Raw genomic sequence first — 20832 nt, 5'->3', positions numbered from 1 at the left:
GGTTCGCCCCAAATATGTTTCTAGGTTTGTCAGCACCATACCCGTGCTCGTGGGTTTCACAGAAGTGGTAAACATCTGAGACCTGCATCACTTCGGGCTTTCCTCCCACATTAAGCTGACACGCCATGATATAACTGGAATACTGTTAAAAGCGGCGTTAAACCCAACTCACTCACTCACTCACTTTACTGTGAATGTCAAAGGTATGCACTGAAACGATTAATTTATAAACTTACTCTACACCTGAACACAAAGGGCAAGACTGGTCGGTGAAAAGGAACACGGGTGTCCAAGTCAGAGACCACTTACACAAAGGGCAAGAGTGGTCGGTGAAAAGGAACACGGGTGTCCAAGTCAGAGACCACTTACACAAAGGGCAAGAGTGGTCGATGAAAAGAAACACGGGTGTCCAAGTCAGAGACTACTTAAACAAAGGGCAAGAGTGGTCGATGAAAAGGAACACGGGTGTCCAAGTCAGAGACCACTTACACAAAGGGCAAGAGTGGTCGATGAAAAGGAACACGGGTGTCCAAGTCAGAGACCACTTACACAAAGGGCAAGAGTGGTCGATGAAAAGGAACACGGGTGTCCAAGTCAGAGACCACTTACACAAAGGGCAAGAGTGGTCGATGAAAAGAAACACGGGTGTCCAAGTCAGAGACCACTTAAACAAAGGGCAAGAGTGGTCGATGAAAAGGAACACGGGTGTCCAAGTCAGAGACCACTTACACAAAGGGCAAGAGTGGTCGATGAAAAGAAACACGGGTGTCCAAGTCAGAGACCACTTAAACAAAGGGCAAGAGTGGTCGATGAAAAGGAACACGGGTGTCCAAGTCAGAGACCACTTAAACAAAGGGCAAGAGTGGTCGATGAAAAGGAACACGGGTGTCCAAGTCAGAGACCACTTACACAAAGGGCAAGAGTGGTCGATGAAAAGGAACACGGGTGTCCAAGTCAGAGACTACTTAAACAAAGGGCAAGAGTGGTCGATGAAAAGGAACACGGGTGTCCAATTCAGAGACCACTTACACAAAGGGCAAGAGTGGTCGATGAAAAGGAACACGGGTGTCCAAGTCAGAGACCACTTACACAAAGGGCAAGAGTGGTCGATGAAAAGGAACACGGGTGTCCAAGTCAGAGACCACTTACACAAAGGGCAAGAGTGGTCGATGAAAAGAAACACGGGTGTCCAAGTCAGAGACCACTTAAACAAAGGGCAAGAGTGGTCGATGAAAAGGAACACGGGTGTCCAAGTCAGAGACCACTTACACAAAGGGCAAGAATGGTCGATGAAAAGAATCACGGGTGTCCAAGTCAGAGACCACTTAAACAAAGGGCAAGAGTGGTCGATGAAAAGGAACACGGGTGTCCAAGTCAGAGACCACTTAAACAAAGGGCAAGAGTGGTCGATGAAAAGGAACACGGGTGTCCAAGTCAGAGACCACTTACACAAAGGGCAAGAGTGGTCGATGAAAAGGAACACGGGTGTCCAAGTCAGAGACCACTTACACAAAGGGCAAGAGTGGTCGATGAAAAGGAACACGGGTGTCCAAGTCAGAGACCACTTACACAAAGGGCAAGAGTGGTCGATGAAAAGAAACACGGGTGTCCAAGTCAGAGACCACTTAAACAAAGGGCAAGAGTGGTCGATGAAAAGGAACACGGGTGTCCAAGTCAGAGACCACTTACACAAAGGGCAAGAGTGGTCGGTGAAAAGGAACACGGGTGTCCAAGTCAGAGACCACTTACACAAAGGGCAAGAGTGGTCGATGAAAAGGAACACGGGTGTCCAAGTCAGAGACCACTTACACAAAGGGCAAGAGTGGTCGGTGAAAAGGAACACGGGTGTCCAAGTCAGAGACCACTTACACAAAGGGCAAGAGTGGTCGGTGAAAAGGAACACGGGTGTCCAAGTCAGAGACCACAATTCGCTGTTCGTCGATCATGGAAATCTTCGATCGTGGGTTCGAATCCCGTTATCACCCCCATTCTGTTTCCAGGTTTGTCAGCACCATACCCTTGCTCGTGGGTTTCACTAGAGTTTGGGTTTTCCTCCCACATTACGCTGACACGCCGTAATATAACTGGAATACTGTTAAAGCGGCGTACAATCCAACTCACTCACTAACCATGATAAGAACTATCGTTGCTGGTGTTACTCTCTCAACATGGATCAAGGCGCTGGCCTTATCAGTGTTGTATCATGCCAAACTCATTTGAGTGATTAAGTCAGGGAGTTGAGTGCAACACCGCCTTGGACGGTATTTTATTAAAATCTCATATACCACTTGAATGTGTGATGCAACCAGCGAATATTATATAAGCATAAGTATGGTGCAGACAGACCAAATTATCATAATTTCTTGAATTCGAATATGCACACTGGAATATCGTTATAGCGTAGTACCTACAATGTAGCTTAACCCTCTGGGCCACCCGTTTCAGGAAAACGTGGGAGAATCTGGGATTCGAACCCATGATCTTCAAATTTGGTTACAGTGAGTCAACTGGGCCTCTAGTGTCCACTAAAATTTAAAGTTTGTGGAAGAATTACAAGGACGTTGATATATTAAACCATCTTTCACATTTCCTGATTTAACTAAATGTAGTAGACTAGCATCTAGTCTCAGAAATGAACACATCTTACATAAAAAAACAGTTGTTCAGGTATCTTAATAAAAATATAATAAAAAGGAGCCCAGTGACTCTCTTCATTTTCTGATACTGCAGTGATCTAGACTTGCCAAACATTATAGACTTGCATGGGCTGTATTTGATATTAATTTGTATCAGGTTCTGTAGGACAGACTACTATATGTAGATAAAGGTGAACATGATACAGGCGTTCCTCACGGAAGTCATAGAGTTAACGGTTTAACCCATTGTGTTGTAGCCGTTGCTACATCCTGTTGCGATGCCCTCTCTACAAAGATCTGAGAGGGGAACTAAATTCATCACCCGGCTTTGCTATGCACCCAATATCGCTAAAAACACTATTAATTCCACCAGAGCCCTTTGCAAAAATTATATCTAATTTCATTCACAAAATGTTCAGGCAACGAAAATCTGCATCTCCTCCCTAACAATATAATCATAGCAATATTTGTATTCTGTTTTATGTCAATGTTTTAATTAGTCATGTTCATGTTGTGTACCCTGCCCCCTGTGGGTGTTTATGTACAATAAATATTCCTCTTCTTCTTCCTATAACATATGGCCGATGGTTCCAAACTTTACATGGCAGTTGACTTTGACGCGGTGGTTTTGCGAAGTAATATAATCTCAATTTTCTGGCCTGAAGATCACTCATCCTGACCTCTCTCTTCAGCCTGTTTGGCCACCCATCGCCCTCCTATGTCACAATATCATGTGGTATTCGTCAGCCGTTGAAGTGTGTAATTTTAAACTAGGATAAATCCTCCGACAATTGACAGTGGAAATACACAGAGCATAATGCTAGACTAAATGGAACCATTTCTTATAAACAAATTTCAAATGTGATGGAAAATTTAAAAAAAAAGACATTGTAGCTCGAAATAAGAATTAGCACTCAGTTGATTTCATCATATGTTTTATTTTCCATCGGAAATAGCTTATATTCAAAACATGAATGTGCTGGCGCTCAGTCAGCACTCGAAGGATACTTCTTCATGGTTTTATCGTTTAAAATATGATTTGAATATAAAACTTTTAAATTTTACAAAAATCGCATCTTACACAACTGCTTGTGGGTATCTTAAACATCTTATCTTTGAAAAATCAATGTTTGTTTTTTTTTCGGCACAAATTTACAATATTTCAAATATGGTAGGGGCAAATCTATTTCGTATCTCAGTCTTCATTGAACCAACTTATGTTTACAGAAAATTATCCAGCCACAGAATATTTTTCATAAACTGTTTTAGGATTGAGTGATGGTTAAATAGACATAATCAAATTTAAGAACAGATCTTTCATTTTTCAATTACATAAAAAAACATCTATGTATACTTTCTTTTGCTTCTTAGTTTATCTATGTTCAAATACAAATAATTTCATACTTTAAAGCTTGCACTGTTTCGTTCATGCTGAATGGCGGAATGGGTGGTCACCTGATCTGATATTTGGAACTACTTTCCGGGGTTTCCCCAAACTCTCGGTGTTAACAATGAACTCGTTTTCTATTTTCTTTTTTAATCCCTGCATTTATCAGCATTATAATTAATTTAGTATTGTAGCCTGGCCTCGTAACATTTTATCTGACTTAAACATAAAAAAAATATTTGGTTCTGGCGTTGGTTGTCGTATGTTAAATGAAACAAAATGGATTGTCCTTACGATGATATTGATATGGAAGGGCCATCTATGAATACTAGCACCACAAGTGAAGAAAATGAAATCTTGAAAAATTACTGAGGTGAACGAAATTGATTTATTGTTTGTTTGTTGTTTTACGCCGCACACAGCCGCACACAGCAATATCCCAGCTATAAGTCGGCGGTCTGTAAATAATCGAGAGTGGGCCAGACAATCTAGTGATTGACATCATGAGCATCGATCTACGCAGTTGTAATCGATGACATGCATCAACCAAGTCAGCGAGCCTGACCCCCCGATCCCGTTAGTCGCCTCTTAGGACAAACATAGTCGCGTTTTACGGCAAGCATAGGTTACTGAAGACCTATTCTACCCCGGATGATGTTCTTCGGCGAAATCAGAGAACTTCAAAGTAAGCAACCATTGTTGCGATATTATTCGGCGAGACCAATAAACTAAAAAATATGAACTTAAAAGAATAGAACGTCAGTTTTGTTGCGTTGATTGATTGGGTGAGTGAGTGAGTATTGTTTTACACTGCTTTTAGCACTATTCCAGCAATAGCACGGCAGGGGACACCAGAAATAGGCTTCACATATTGCGTGACGAGCTGACGCTTCAACCACTAGGCTACCCCCCCCCCCCCCCCCCCCCCCACCGCCCCGGGTTCATTGAAGTATGAACGATTTAAAAGCACTTGTTAAACTTGCGAGGTATTCCCATGAACTAGCCCTTAGTTTACACGGATATGATTGATCAACTCGATTTCATTTGACATATCTCACATTAACATTTCAGGAAAAAATCAAAACGGTACAGGTCATTATCATTTGCTAACCACAATTCATTGTGGCAAATGCACAGTTAGACTATATGTTCATTCCTACTTCTCGTGGTGGTAGATACTTGTGTGTTTGTTTGTTTGTTTAACGCCGCACTCAGCAATATTCCACCGTTATGAAGGTTATATGTTCATTCCTACTTCTCGTGGTGGTAGATACTTGTGTGTTTGTTTGTTTGTTTAACGCCGCACTCAGCAATATTCCAGCGTTATGAAGGGTGTCCCCCGACTGTGCCCTGTGGGGGTAAACCATATGAAGGCGGTCTGTAAATAATCGAGTCTGGACCAGACAATCCAGTGATTGACATCATGAGCATCGATCCACTCAATTGGGATCGATGACATGCCTCAACCAAGTCAGCGAGCCTGACCACCCGATCCCGTTAGCCGCCGCTTTCGACAAGCACAGTCGGCTCGTACGGCAAGCATGGGTTGCTGAAGACCTATTCGGCCTCGGATCTTCACGGGTCCTTGGTTATGACGTCTGTTTGGTGTCATGAAAGTATGCAGGATACCATGTTTCTTATTCTACTGGTTTAATACAGAATCAAATCTACACTCATAGCACCTGTTTCGCCTCTGTGTTCTTTCCATTCCTCCATTATTTGTGCCTGTTTCACTGGACAGCCAATAGAGTTGAAAAATTGCTTGTCAATACACTTAAGAACCACAGTCTTCAAAACCATATTACAACATTTGCCCCAATTTTTCCAATATAGATGTTCTAATGAAACGTTTGGGATAATATCTTGTTGGTTTCTTTTTGAGGGTCTGTTCTCTGTCAAGTGTAAAGTTATTTTGGTTTCACCAACACTTTGTCCTTGGCACTCTTCTCCTGCTGGGGTGCCAATCAGATCAACAAGGGGTCTCTCCACGTCGGCCATGTTGGTCTTGTGACACTGGCGAAGCACATGTTGAAATTGTGATTCTTTAACTGTGATGATTTAGAAGTCCAGACATTGTTGACGGGGTCACATCCTTGCCGACATCTCACACTGTGTTTAGCTTTCTTCAGAGTAACCCACATCAACTCAGCTGCAGATTTGCATGACCTATCGACTTGCAAAGGATGCTGTGCGACAATATCGGTTCGAAGAGCTTTCAACCCTCCATACTCGCCAGACCTGGCACCAAGTGATTTCCATCTGTTTCCTAAACTAAAAGAACACCTTCGTGGAAAGAGCTATGACGACAACTATGACCTCACAGCTGCCGTGTAAGGGTGTTTCAGGGTGGCTTCAGAAAACTTCTTCCTGACTGGAACTAAACAGCTTCACTATCGATATGAGAAGTTTATTAAAAAGCAGAGGGAGATTATGCTGAAAACTAAAACTAAAAACACTCTCACAATTGTTGGTGTTGTTAGTTAGGCTTAGAACGTTTTGACCAGCCCTCGATTGACAGACTATCACTTCTCAGCCATATTACGAAACCACTGGAAGAGAAATGCTCTTTCCGGAATACATCACATGCATTGGCATATGACATGCCTCAACCTCTGATGTCCCACTTGACAACTTGAAATAAAATTTGTTCACCAGATATCATGTTTATGATAAATTGTTGCAATATTCATTGATTACCAAAAGTGGTTGGTACGCATTTTATTCCCACGTGTATAGCCCCGATGCAACATCAACATTTATGTTGTTCGTTTGGTGGTTTTAGAATAAAGGGTTATTATTTGAGATTAATCACAAGCAATGAACACCGGACTACCTTGTGTTGGCTTGTTGGCGACGATAGTGAGCTGGTACTGAGTCCTTTCTGGGGCTGGTTCAACTTCCGGAGGTTAAAGTATCCACTAGCCTACATCAAAGCAGGCCTAGTTTCCACAAGACTTTGATACAGGCTGGTTAAACTAACACTTAGTTTATGAGAACTCTACCACAACACAATTGTAGTTTGCTTGTTTTCAATACACCCTTCCCTCCTCTGCTGTGGAATCAAGGATACTAGACTTGTTTTAGTTTGATGTAGACTTGCCTAGGCTCTTTTCATATTTATATAATTATGTGTGTGGCGCGGGGAAAACATTGACTAACATTTAGTCTATGAAATCTTATATTACACAATATCCTTCTTGACTCTAAAAATAATAAAAAAATCCCTATGCTGACTTGTTGCAGTTGTTGTTAGTGCAATCACTGGTATGCCTGGAGCTAGTGCCCTGAGTTCTCCAAGTGTTCCATACGCTGGTCGAAAGACCTTTTTATTTCTAATATTGTTTTCACCTTTGTTACATTTTCCGCTGAAAAAATACACAATTTAAGTGAAACTTTAGTCAAGACGAGCATTATGAATGTCTTAAGCTGTTAAGGTTTGGTTGTCATTCCTAATTCATACATATTCTGTATGTTGTTCTTTATGATTGATGTTGAACTTCAATAATCAGCAGCTTGAAAATTGGCAGATTCTTTTATGAAATTCAACTCCTTATAGAATAAGATCAACATTTCTATTGCAAAAACAATTGTTGTCAGATGATTATTTTTTTAACTGATTTATTCAAGATCAACTTCAGTGTTTTAGTGTTTTAACTTGGTTAATGTTAGCAGTGGATGTATGCATTCCTTTTTCATGAGGACATTAACATTCATTACAAAATGCCTCTACCTGGGACTGCGGCCAAACAAACACACACAAACAAACACACACACACACAAACAAACACACACACAAACAAACACACATTATGTACACTTTATAGCTATTTGTGATCAGTGTACATATTTTTTATACCTTTAGATTGTGCAGTTTCATAGTGGGTAGTAAGAATATTTTGTGAATTTATACTTTCTTTATCACAAAATATGTGAATGAGTGAATGTTGTCTCATGTAGTCCTGCACCATGACCGTGGAATATATTTATTTTATGAAAAAATAATAATCTAGAAATGCATACAAAAGCAAGTCTAGCCATCTCAAGCTAGCTCTATTCCACAAATCAGCATAGAGAATTGTTTTTATTTTTAGAGTCAAGAAGGATATTGTGTAATATAAGATTTCAGAGACTAAATGTTAGTCTATGTCTCATGCTGCAGTCAGCAATATTGCCGCTATAACAAGGCAGTCTGTAAATAACTGGCTCAGACAAACCAGTAATTGATATGAACACCATCCTAGTCATTAAAACGTTCGCTCGCCATGCCTTAGACCCGGGTTCGATTCCCGACATCGGTACAATGTGTGAAGCCCATTTCTGGTGTCCCCCGCCGTGACATTGCTGATATATTGCTAAAAGCGGTTAAAACCAACACTCTCTCACTCACTCACTCATCATCAGGAGTAGGGTCATGTTGACCCTTCAAATGAACAAATTACAATCACAGTAGCATGGTTGGAGTTATTAAGTTTCACGACTGCTGCTATTTCAAAAGTAAGTGATTTTCCTGTTCCTGTTGGAGAACAAAAAAGGACATCCTTTCCTCTGAGGTAACTAACAACCACTTGTTTTTGATGATTCCTGAAGTGATCAATATGTAGCTGTTGCTTTCCAAACGCTTCGTCAATAGCATTACCTTTGTCCTAACTGCTTTCGGGCGTCCAGAGCGACCCTAATACAATACGAAAAACAAAGAATGGGATCGTCTTAAACATTTTGTTCAAGAAAAAACCCGCATACACCACCAAGTCGTAACTGTATTAGGGTCGCTCTGGACGCCCGAAAGCAGTTACGACACCTTCCATACCAAAAGTTATACATGTAGTTAAATAGAGGGTATGCAGTTAAATAGAGGGTATGCAGTCAAATAGAGGGTATGCAGCAATCAGCCCATACTTAAAACACAACATCAGTTCTTTGCTTTGTTCAGCTCAGCAGTGTCAGATTCATGACAGCCACATGTGTGGAGATCAGCCACCCAAGGTCATCCTGGTATTCCCCTCAGTATCTCCCCCCCCCCCCCACACACACACACACAAACACACACACACCTTCGCCTCGCCCCACTGTCCCAGCTGTATTTTGTTACAGTAAACTAGATGGGAGCACTGCCAGTGCTAGGCTGTCATCTGAACAAGATTCTCTGATAAGATATTTCGACCGGTCGTCTCACAAAATGACATGATTGTGGAATAGAGCTTGCTAGAGCTGGCTGGACTTGCTGTTGTATGCGTTTCCAGATTTCCATTCATAAAGTAAATATATTTCACAGTCATGGTGCACTGACAGCAAACTACGTTTTGTAACGAACACCCTTAAAACGAACTGACGGATAGGACAAACTTGTGGATTATTAATGTGGTGGCCTTTTATCACCGCAATGCACGTGGGGAATTTTCATGTTATAAGTAGCTACTAATTGGCAATTAAACCAGTGACGTACACTCCTGGGACTTTGTATATGACTGCCTAACTCTCTATTGCGCCCAAAAAGTGACATGTGACATGGAGAACACAGTGTTGAAAGTACGCGTGCATAACAGACAATGCGGGCTCGTCTCGACCAGCATATGGAAAGACTTCTGCCTTTCTGAATCTCATCGTAACAATGTCCTACGAAAACGGTGCCTGGCTCTAGCCAATAGGCATATGACAATGGCCGGATGCACTTGACTATGATGCCACAACACCATGTTTGAAAGCTACTCGAGTTGTAAGTGGTTTAGTGATCGCTGCGTGATACGGACGAACTTGCGGAAGATCGCTTGAGTGCGAATCATATTTCATCACATGGCTGTAATAATATGCTGCCCACTTACTTTCGAATGCGGGCGCGGTCGGGTAGCTTAGCCGTTACAGCGTTCGCTCGATCGTCACGCCGAAGACCCGGGTTCGAATCCCGACATGGGTAGAATGTGTGAAGCCCATTTCTGGTGTCCCCCGCCGTGATATTGCTAGAAAAGCTAAAAGTGGCGTAAAACCATAACCACTCACTACTTTCGATTGCACCAGAGACGCAGTATATAGATGTATGTCGACACCTGTGACTGTATTCGTGTATTGTGCTTGCATGTTCACAGCAGTCAAATGGTATAAGGTCCAAGTATCACATTTCTTCTGGTTATTTCAATCGTTTAAACTACTCTGTATGTTTACAGAGTGTAGTTTAGTATTACGGTCACCGGCATTGTGCTTGCATGTTCACAGCAGTCAAATGGTATAAGGTCCAAGTGTCAAATTTGTTCTGGTTATTTTAATCGTTTAAACTACTTTATATGTTTACAGACAGACAGAGTGTAATTTAGTATTATGGTCACCGGTCTTGCATTCTAGTCATTACTTATATGATATATTCTAGATTTCCTCAGGGGCGGTCGGGTAGCCTAGTGGTTAAAGCGTTCGCTCGTCACGCCGAAGACCCAAGTTCGATTCCCGACATGGGTATAATGTGTGAAGCCCATTTCTGGTGTCCCCCGCCGTGATATTGCTGGAATATTGCTAAAAGCGGCGTACAACCATACTCACTCACTCACTAGATTTCCTAATTGTATTTAAGAAAAAGAATATAATAGAATAGCTGTTAGGATCATCTAATTTCTGCTACCATGTACTGGCATCATGTTCGATGTCTTTTCTGTTGTGGAACTATGAGGGTTGCAATCTTGGTACATCAACTTCAAAACAAATAAAATACGTATTTCATCGCAAATGTAACAATCACAGATTAACCAACATGCATAACCTTTCTGCGATCGTCTGAATATATTCCAGGGCGGTCGGGTAGCCTAGTGGTTAAAGCGTTCGCTCGTCACGCCGAAAACCCGGGTTCGATTCCCGACATGGGTACAATGTGTGAGGCCCATTTCTGGTGTCCCCCGCCGTGATATTGCTGGAATATTGCTCAAAGCGGCGTAAAACCATACTCACTCACTGAATATATTCCGGTCTAGACATGGGTTCAATGTGTGAAGCCCATTTCTGGTGTCCCCCGCCGTGATATTGCTGGAATATTGCTCAAAGCGGCGTAAAACCATACTCACTCACTCACTGAATATATTCCGGTCTAGACATTTGCAAGCCAAATTTACTGCATCTGAATCCAGCTGGCAATGATTGACTATCGACATATAAAAGGGATTTTGTTATGTCTTTCGCTGAAAGCGACCAATCGTTTCCAACATTTGAGTACCATTTACATGTTTTGAATTAACTGTGTTCTATCATTTTGCAATGAAAAGACCCCGCTGCGTCAAATTCATACCAAGGAACTGGTAGAATCATGTATACTATCACAACATTTATTTTAAAAACAGTTTTTGTTTGTTTGTTTCAAGTCTTTGAATGTATTTGAAAAGTGATACACACAAGGAAGAGAATTTATGGATGTCATCTTCTTTACTATGAGGAACACAACGTTTCGGAGTATATACTTACTCCTTCATCGGGTGAATATATGCTACGAAGCAGACAACTTATATAATGTACCTTAAAGTTTGTGCTAATTATACAGCTGGCTTCCATTTGTCCATTCGTCCATTCCCATTGCTATTACCGATCAGCGCCAATTAACTGTTAAGTGTTGGCTTCCATTTGTCCATTGCTAATCACCTATCAGCGGCAATTAACTGTTAAGTGTTGGCTTCCATTTGTCCATTGCTAATCACCTATCAGCGCCAATTAACTGTTAAGAGTTGGCTTCCATTTGTCCATTGCTAATCACCTATCAGCGCCAATTAACTGTTAAGTGTTGGCTTCCATTTGTCCATTGCTAATCACCTATCAGCGCCAATTAACTGTTAAGTGTTGGCTTCCATTTGTCCATTGCTAATCACCTATCAGCGGCAATTAACTGTTAAGTGTTGGCTTCCATTTGTCCATTGCTAATCACCTATCAGCGGCAATTAACTATTGGCTTCCCTTGTTAAGTTTCCACAGTTGTTCACTTATTACTATTGTTGTTCATACAGGAAAGTAATTATGTTCTCTTCTGCATCGTAGCATATATTCACGGGTGTGAATGAGTATGGTTTTACGCCGCTTTTAGCATTATTCAACTATATCTGGACGGGGACGACATGTAATGGCTTCACACATTGTATCATGTTGGGAATCGAACTTGGGTCCTCGGAAGAAGAAGAAGAAGAAGAAGAAGAAGAAGAAGAAGAAGAAGAAGGACAGATATATATTCATGAAAAAGACTTGGGCTTCTGCCCCTCGTCCAGCAGATACAACAAAGATATATATTGACAATGGAAGTAGGAGGCGAAGAAGAAGAAGAAGAAGAAGGACAGATATATATTCATGAAAAAGACTTGGGCTTCTGCCCCTCGTCCAGCAGATACAACAAAGATATATATTGACAATGGAAGTAGGAGGCGATTTCATATTTACTGTAAACATGATTTAATATATTTAGAAATGTATAACAGTTGTGTTTTACAACTTGTTTGTAGCAGGCTAACTAGTTTTAATTCAGATGGCCTTTCCCAATAATATTTATGTATATATTTTACTCTGTTATCTATATATTTGGGACATATTAATAGAAAATGATACTCATCTTCAAGTACGTTAACACTTAAAGCAGAATAAAGCGGTTCTTAACGGACAAAACATACAGTGATTGCACCTAGCTTGAACTGCCAACACGATGAGTCATTTACTGTTACATATATTACCCTTTAAATCTTTAACACAATGTTACGTCCGACATACTGTCATACAATGAATCTTTCGTGATATATGTTTAGTTTACCAGGTCACAGGTGGCAAGCGCAAGAACGTGGCCAAGTGGTGTGATTTGTTGCAACATTTCAGAGATAAATGTATGCGGGTTACTACAAACATCACTCCAGTATATTCTCTCACTCGGGCACTCCATCTAAACTTGACATGAACTGTTTCAAATGTCATAACTAATGTTGTGCAATTCCGACGCTACGATATCTGGTTTCATCTGAAAGTCATGTCTGGATGTTTCATTTTTCAAAATGTTCATGCAAGGACAATCAGGTGATAAGGCTCGCTGAGTTGGTTGATACGTGTCATCGTATCCCAACTGGGTGGAATGATGCTAATGATATCACTCACTGGCCTGGATTGTCTGGTTCAGGCTCACTTATTTACAGACCGCCGTCATATATCTAGCATATTGCTGATTTCGGCGTTAAACAACAAACAAACAAGCGTTTCCTTTCTAGACCTTGAAATAAAACTATTTCCGCTCATTGTGTTCATCAAAGTTTGCAATTTCCTTCTCAGTTAGTCATGTGGGTCTTTTTGTACAATAAACCTTCCTCTTATTTTAACGTCCTTGTGACATGACTACTGACACATCACATTTTTGGTCCAGGCTGTTTCAGTTTCAATAAAACGTATACCATACTTGAATCGAAGAAGAACAATAAACTTCCCTTGGTATTCCTTGAAACAACTTTATCGCCACTTTGACGTTTCATGTTGTATGATACCAAAACAAAATTTAATGAATATAGCTTTTACCTCTTTTTCACAAAGATGATGATGATCCAGTTAAACTTCCAGTGTTCAATTCACAAAAACGGACACAAAGAAATGAAATTTCTTTTTTTCTCTTCCCAGTGACTACTAACTGAAGTCTGACATTATATTAAGAATTGTCATATCTAGGGAATGTATGGCATATATATGTTGATAATGAAAAGGATTAAAAGACAGATTAATTAGTACTTGTTCATAATGAATTAATCCGTGTTAAAATTTGACTAATTGTGCCATGTTTGACATGATAAATAACGGACAAGGTAAGTCACGGCCTCGTCCTGCACCATGACTATAATATTAGAACAAAACCAATCTAGATTTATATAAAAGAAAGTCTATCCAGCATTGGCCAGCTCCTAAATCAGCACCAGGGAAATGATTTTTTTATAATTTTAGAGAAGAGACATATGTTGTGTAATAAATGATTTCTTAGACTATATGTTAGTCCTGCACCATGACCGTGGAATAAATTTATTTTATGAAAAAATCTAGAAATGCATACAAAAGCAAGTCTAGCCAGCTCAAGCTAGCTCTATATAGGGAATTTTTTTATATTTTTAGAGTCAAGAAGGATATTGTGTAATATAAGATTTCAGAGACTAAATGTTAGTCTAACTATATGTGAGTCTAGTCACAGCCAGGAGTATCCATCTCCGTTTAGTCATGTCATACAGACCAGGAAACAAATATATCCAATACAAACCATGCAAGACAATAATACTTGGCAAGTCTAGATTACTGCAGTATCATGGGTGAAAGGCAATCATAGATTTGCAGATTTGTTCAGTCTCTGAAAATGAAGAACGTCTCTGGGTTCCTTTTAATTATATCTTATGACAATAATTTGACAATTGTTTTTTTTGTGTAAAATATGTTCATTTCAGAGACTAGATGTTAGTCTTATCTCCTTCCAAGTGGCCGAATACTCTCTGTGATAGCCTTGCTCCGAGGATGTACTGGAAGTTATGTCCATGGATGTGTAGTACTTCTATCCTCATAATAGGCAAGTCTAGATAAGCGGATATGACGCCAGTCTCTTATAGGGATAACTTGTTCTTATTATTTATTTGATCTAGAAGTTATTAACTAATAAGTGTTGCCTCAAAGACTTGTGCCAGTCTATCTCTGGGAGACCTTTTCCTGTAGAGGGGCGGTCTACAAGTATACACATTCTGATAACATGGGTATCATGTTCTCCCAGAGTGGGCCAGGGAGGGGGTCCACACAGAGCATTCTCCGGACCGCAGGACAAAGTGTCTATTGGCTTATGTCCGCTGTTTATCTAAACGATGCATACAAAAAGCCTCCAGCTGTCTTCCACTCTTGGTGAACTTTAACATGGCAATCTCGCCTGTAAGACCAGAGGTACGTGCCGAGCCATGGCAACAAATACCGGACCAGATAACCATGACCCTCACATACGTACACTAGCCAGATATTCTCATTTTGAGATCGTGGCTTAATGGCTGTCCGTAAGTTGGTTCCAGGGCGCTAGGGAAGACGATTTAACTGACTCTCCGTGCAAGTATCTTGGTGTAGGGTGCATGTGAAGACGAGGTAACTGGCTCTTCTAGTCTGTCTCCCAGACTCTAGAGGAAAAGAAAAAAATCAAGAATGATTTGGCAAGTCTCGCATCCCTGAAATTAAGGATTGTCCTCGGTTCTATTTGAGTTGAATATTTTTAATAGATATATATTTTTAAAATAAGATAAATTTATCTCTGGGACTTAAAGTCTGTCTATGGCTCTCAGCGCATGTATTTTGGTGTAGGCCGGGTGTCTGTGAAGGCGAGTAACCAGGTGTATGTGCATGTATCTACTTATAGGGTGCCTGTGAAGACTAGTTAACCAGGTGTACGTGCATATATCTAAGTGTAGGGTGCCTGTGAAGACGAGTTAACCAGGTGTATGTGCATATATATAAGTGTACGGTGTCTGGGAAGACGAGTTAACCAGGTGTACGTGCATATATCTAAGTGTAGGGTGCCTGTGAAGACGAGTTAACCAGGTGTACGTGTATATATCTAAGTGTAGGGTGTCTGTGAAGACAAGGTTATCAGTCGTATGTGCATATATCTAAGTGTAGGGTGCCTGTGAAGACTAGTTAACCAGGTGTATGTGCATATATATAAGTGTACGGTGTCTGTGAAGACGAGTTAACCAGGTGTACGTGCATATATCTAAGTGTAGGGTGCCTGTGAAGACGAGTTAACCAGGTGTACCTGCATATATCTAAGTGTAGGGTGTCTGTGAAGACGAGGTTACCAGTCGTATGTGCATATATGTACTTGTAGGGTGTCTGTGAAGACGAGTTAACCAGGTGTACGTGTATATATCTAAGTGTAGGGTGTCTGTGAAGACGAGTTAACCAGGTGTTTGTGCATAAATCTAAGTGTAGGGTGCCTGTGAAGACGAGGTTACCAGGTGTATGTGCATGTATCTACTTGTAGGGTGTCTGTGAAGACGAGGTTACCAGGTGTATGTGCATGTATCTACTTGTAGGGTGTCTGTGAAGACGAGTTAACCAGGTGTATGTGCATATATCTACTTGTAGGGTGTCTGTGAAGAAGAGTTAACCAGGTGTATGTGCATGTATCTACTTGTAGGGTGTCTGTGAAGACGAGGTTACCAGGTGTATGTGCATGTATCTACTTGTAGGGTGTCTGTGAAGACGAGTTAGCCAGGTGTATGTGCATATATCTACTTGTAGGGTGTCTGTGAAGAAGAGTTAACCAGGTGTATGTGCATGTATCTACTTGTAGGGTGTCTGTGAAGAAGAGTTAACCAGGTGTTTGTGCATATATCTACTTGTAGGGTGTCTGTGAAGACGAGGTTACCAGGTGTATGTGCATGTATCTACTTGTAGGGTGTCTGTGAAGACGAGGTTACCAGGTGTATGTGCATGTATCTACTTGTAGGGTGTCTGTGAAGACGAGTTAACCAGGTGTATGTGCATATATCTACTTGTAGGGTGTCTGTGAAGAAGAGTTAACCAGGTGTATGTGCATGTATCTACTTGTAGGGTGTCTGTGAAGACGAGGTAACCAGGTGTATGTGCATGTATCTACTTGTAGGGTGTCTGTGAAGACGAGGTAACCAGGTGTTTGTGCATGTATCTAAGTGTAGTGTGCCTGTGAAGACGAGTTAACCAGGTGTATGTGCATGTATCTACTTGTAGGGTGTCTGTGAAGACGAGGTAACAAGGTGTTTGTGCATATATCTAAGTGTAGTGTGCCTGTGAAGACGAGTTAACCAGGTGTATGTGCATGTATCTACTTGTAGGGTGTCTGTGAAGACGAGGTAACCAGGTGTTTGTGCATGTATCTAAGTGTAGTGTGCCTGTGAAGAAGAGTTAACCAGGTGTATGTGCATGTATCTACTTGTAGGGTGTCTGTGAAGACGAGTTAGCCAGGTGTATGTGCATGTATGTACTTATAGGGTGTCTGTGAAGACGAGTTAACCAGGTCAAAGTGTATCTATCTAGGTATAGGGCGTTGGTAGGTGGTGTGATGTAACTGTCTGCCCATGCATGTACGTATCTGCGTGTCGGGTGTCTGTGAAGGTGGTCTGAGTGAACTGTCTGCCCATGCATTTATCTCGGTGTAGGGTGTCTGTGAAGGTGGTGTGAGGTAACTGTCTTCCCATATATTTATCTCTGTGTAGAGTGTCTGATCTGTGACGGTTGTGTGAGGTAATTGTCTACCCATGCATGTATCTGGGTGTAGAGTGTCTAATCTGTTACGGTTGTGTGAGGTAACTGTCTTCCCATACATGTATCTGGGTGTAGGGTGTTTGTGAAGCTGGTGTGAGGTAACTGTCTGCCCATGCATGTATCTGGGTGTAGGGTGTTTGTGAAGGTGGTGTGAGGTAACTGTCTGCCCATACATGTATCTGGGTGTAGGGTGTCTGTGAAGGTGGTGTGAGGTAACTGTCTTCCGATAGATTTATCTCTGTGTAGAGTGTCTGATCTGTTACGGTTATGTGAGGTAACTGTCTGCCCATACATGTATCTGGGTGTAGGGTGTCTGTGAAGCTGGTGTGAGGTAACTGTCTGTCCATGCATGTATCTGGGTGTAGGGTGTCTGTGAAGCTGGTGTGAGGTAACTGTCTGCCCATACATGTATCTGGGTGTAGGGTGTCTGTGAAGCTGGTGTGAGGTAACTGTCTGCCCATACATGTATCTGGGTGTAGGGTGTCTGTGAAGCTGGTGTGAGGTAACTGTCTGCCCATGCATGTATCTAGGTGTAGAGTGTCTGTGAAGCTGGTGTGAGGTAACTGTCTGCCCATACATGTATCTGGGTGTAGGGTGTCTGTGAAGGTGGTGTGAGGTAACTGTCTTCCGATAGATTTATCTCTGTGTAGAGTGTCTGTGAAGGTGGTGTGAGGTAACTGTCTTCCGATAGATTTATCTCTGTGTAGAGTGTCTGATCTGTTACGGTTATGTGTGGTAACTGTCTGCCCATACATGTATCTGGGTGTAGGGTGTCTGTGAAGCTGGTGTGAGGTAACTGTCTGCCCATGCATGTATCTGGGTGTAGGGTGTCTGTGAAGCTGGTGTGAGGTAACTGTCTGCCCATGCATGTATCTGGGTGTAGGGTGTTTGTGAAGGTGGTGTGAGGTAACTGTCTGCCCATACATGTATCTGGGTGTAGGGTGTCTGTGAAGGTGGTGTGAGGTAACTGTCTTCCGATAGATTTATCTCTGTGTAGAGTGTCTGATCTGTTACGGTTATGTGAGGTAACTGTCTGCCCATGCATGTATCTGGGTGTAGGGTGTCTGTGAAGCTGGTGTGAGGTAACTGTCTGCCCATACATGTATCTGGGTGTAGGGTGTCTGTGAAGCTGGTGTGAGGTAACTGTCTGCCCATGCATGTATCTGGGTGTAGGGTGTCTGTGAAGCTGGTGTGAGGTAACTGTCTTCCGATAGATTTATCTCTGTGAAGAGTGTCTGTGAAGGTGGTGTGAGGTAACTGTCTTCCGATAGATTTATCTCTGTGTAGAGTGTCTGTGAAGGTGGTGTGAGGTAACTGTCTTCCGATAGATTTATCTCTGTGTAGAGTGTCTGATCTGTTACGGTTATGTGAGGTAACTGTCTGCCCATGCATGTATCTGGGTGTAGGGTGTCTGTGAAGCTGGTGTGAGGTAAATGTCTGCCCATACATGTATCTGGGTGTAGGGTGTCTGTGAAGCTGGTGTGAGGTAACTGTCTGCCCATGCATGTATCTGGGTGTAGGGTGTTTGTGAAGCTGGTGTGAGGTAACTGTCTGCCCATACATGTATCTGGGTGTAGGGTGTCTGTGAAGCTGGTGTGAGGTAACTGTCTGCCCATGCATGTATCTGGGTGTAGGGTGTCTGTGAATCTGGTGTGAGGTAACTGTCTGCCCATACATGTATCTAGGTGTAGGGTGTCTGTGAAGCTTGTGTCCGTCCACAATTAACCTTATTAACTGGTGTATGCTCAGTGTAGAGGAAGCAAACGTTATCGGTCGAGTGCTGCTAATTGGTGACTGGGGGTCAGACTGACAGTGTTTACGAGAATTCTTCTCTTAAATTTAGAAAAATTGTAATTAAGATTCAAGATACACCATACACTACAATGTTTTTAAAGAGATTTGTTTTCGAAACAAATGTCAGGTACATCTACCATGTCTCAATTAGTATGAGTATTATAAATACATGCAGCCATGGTGACGCCACAAAACTTGAACTGTTAACATAAATGTCAAAGCGTAACTTACTACTCATATACATGCATATTAGCATTTGTATAGATTGGAATGTTTCTAGTTTTGCCATTTGTAGTCCCCAGTGGATGTAAACGCAAAACGTTAACTCAAGAACGCCAGAGAACAATAAGTATCAATTATCTGCCGAATCCAGTGGATGTAAGAAACCATCGGTTATGAAAAGACGATTAATAAATCTCAGTAATTGTATGGAGTAACGGGACATTAAATGTATGAGTAATTAATTGATTGCCTGAATGTGTTCTTTAAATTGGTGCAGCTGTACTCAGAAGCAGAAATGTGAATATGGCAGGTTTGTAGAGGCTTTGGCCTCAAGAAAGATATCCCTAATTTCGCTCCTGTACAGGCATCATCCTACATGTTTGCAAAGACATCATCCTACATGTTTCAGGAATGCTTTCTCGTCGGACCTTTAGTAGTCTGTCTTACAGACCCTGATACAAATATATATCAAATACAGCCTATGCAAGTCTATAATGTTTGGCAAGTCTAGATCACTGCAGAAAATGAAGAGAGTCACTGGGCTCCTTTTTATTATATTTTTATTAAGATAACTGAACAACTGTTTTTTTTTATGTACGATATGTTCATTTCAGAGACTAGATTTTAGTCTAGACCTTTAGCTGCACTCCAGTGATACCTTCTTAACTACGTAATTCACATTCTCATAAGCAGCCTAGATTTAGTTTCCGTCAAGAATTGTAGATTTCGCGTCACCTCCTGACAAACATTCTTACACATGGAGTAGTAAGCTTCTCGGTAAGTCTCCCCATTCCCACAAAATGTCCACCCATCTCACTCGCAATTCAAGGTTCATTAGAAAATCAAAACCATCCCGATCGGTTGCCATGACAACAAGCTAATGTCGAACATGCCATTGAGGCAGATACAAACAAATATTCGGTAATCCTAGGAGGCGCTGCTGCCAGCGAGGGTTGGGGGCTGTTCGCTTCCGCAGTGAGTAGTGGGCGGGGCTCCGTTATATCAGGCCTTCACTCGCCGACAGCTTCATTTAACTTTGGAAGTTCTGACGATAACATCTATCAGAGAGCAATAGTCAACATGAACAAGGTTATTTTCTCCATCGTCGTAGTTGCAGGTAAGTTTTGCTATGGTTAAGAACAACTGTTAATACAAGAACATACATATTTAAATTTGAACCTAAAACGATGTTCATAATGTTATAGGTCTTACAATCTGGTATACTATCTGTTAGCAAGTTGGCATGAAACGCCGTTGAGTCAACGCAACCATGATAGAAACATACTCCTACCGTCGGAAATGTATTGTAATGAATGTTCCATGTGTTATTTGGCGGACATATGCTTTATTCATGTATACTGACGCAAACGGTTTAACTTTGCCGTATCCCGCGTCATGCAACATACCTGTGGGTATGCAATATTTTAAATCATAACCTATCAACATGCCAAGCAAATCTAACGCATCGGATTCAGGAAAATATAAAAGAGGAGATAATTATATTGCGTAACAAATGATTTCATAGACTACATAGCTTGCTGTATCGAGCGGGGTCTTTGG

At 41.4% G+C, this 20832-nt stretch overlaps 1 protein-coding gene across 3 annotated transcripts in view; it reads left to right on the top strand.

The window, feature by feature from the left end:
• The window catches only part of LOC124137156 (growth/differentiation factor 7-like), a 74068-nt gene that overhangs the window by 20095 nt on the left and 33141 nt on the right, over positions 1-20832 (top strand). The gene's annotated exons all lie outside the window — the stretch shown is intronic.

Source organism: Haliotis rufescens, unplaced genomic scaffold (assembly GCF_023055435.1).
Source record: "Haliotis rufescens isolate VD_foot unplaced genomic scaffold, xgHalRufe1.0.p SCAF_5, whole genome shotgun sequence".
NCBI classification, from domain to species: Eukaryota; Metazoa; Mollusca; class Gastropoda; order Lepetellida; family Haliotidae; genus Haliotis; species Haliotis rufescens.
This window is presented reverse-complemented; position numbering and strand designations above follow the sequence as displayed.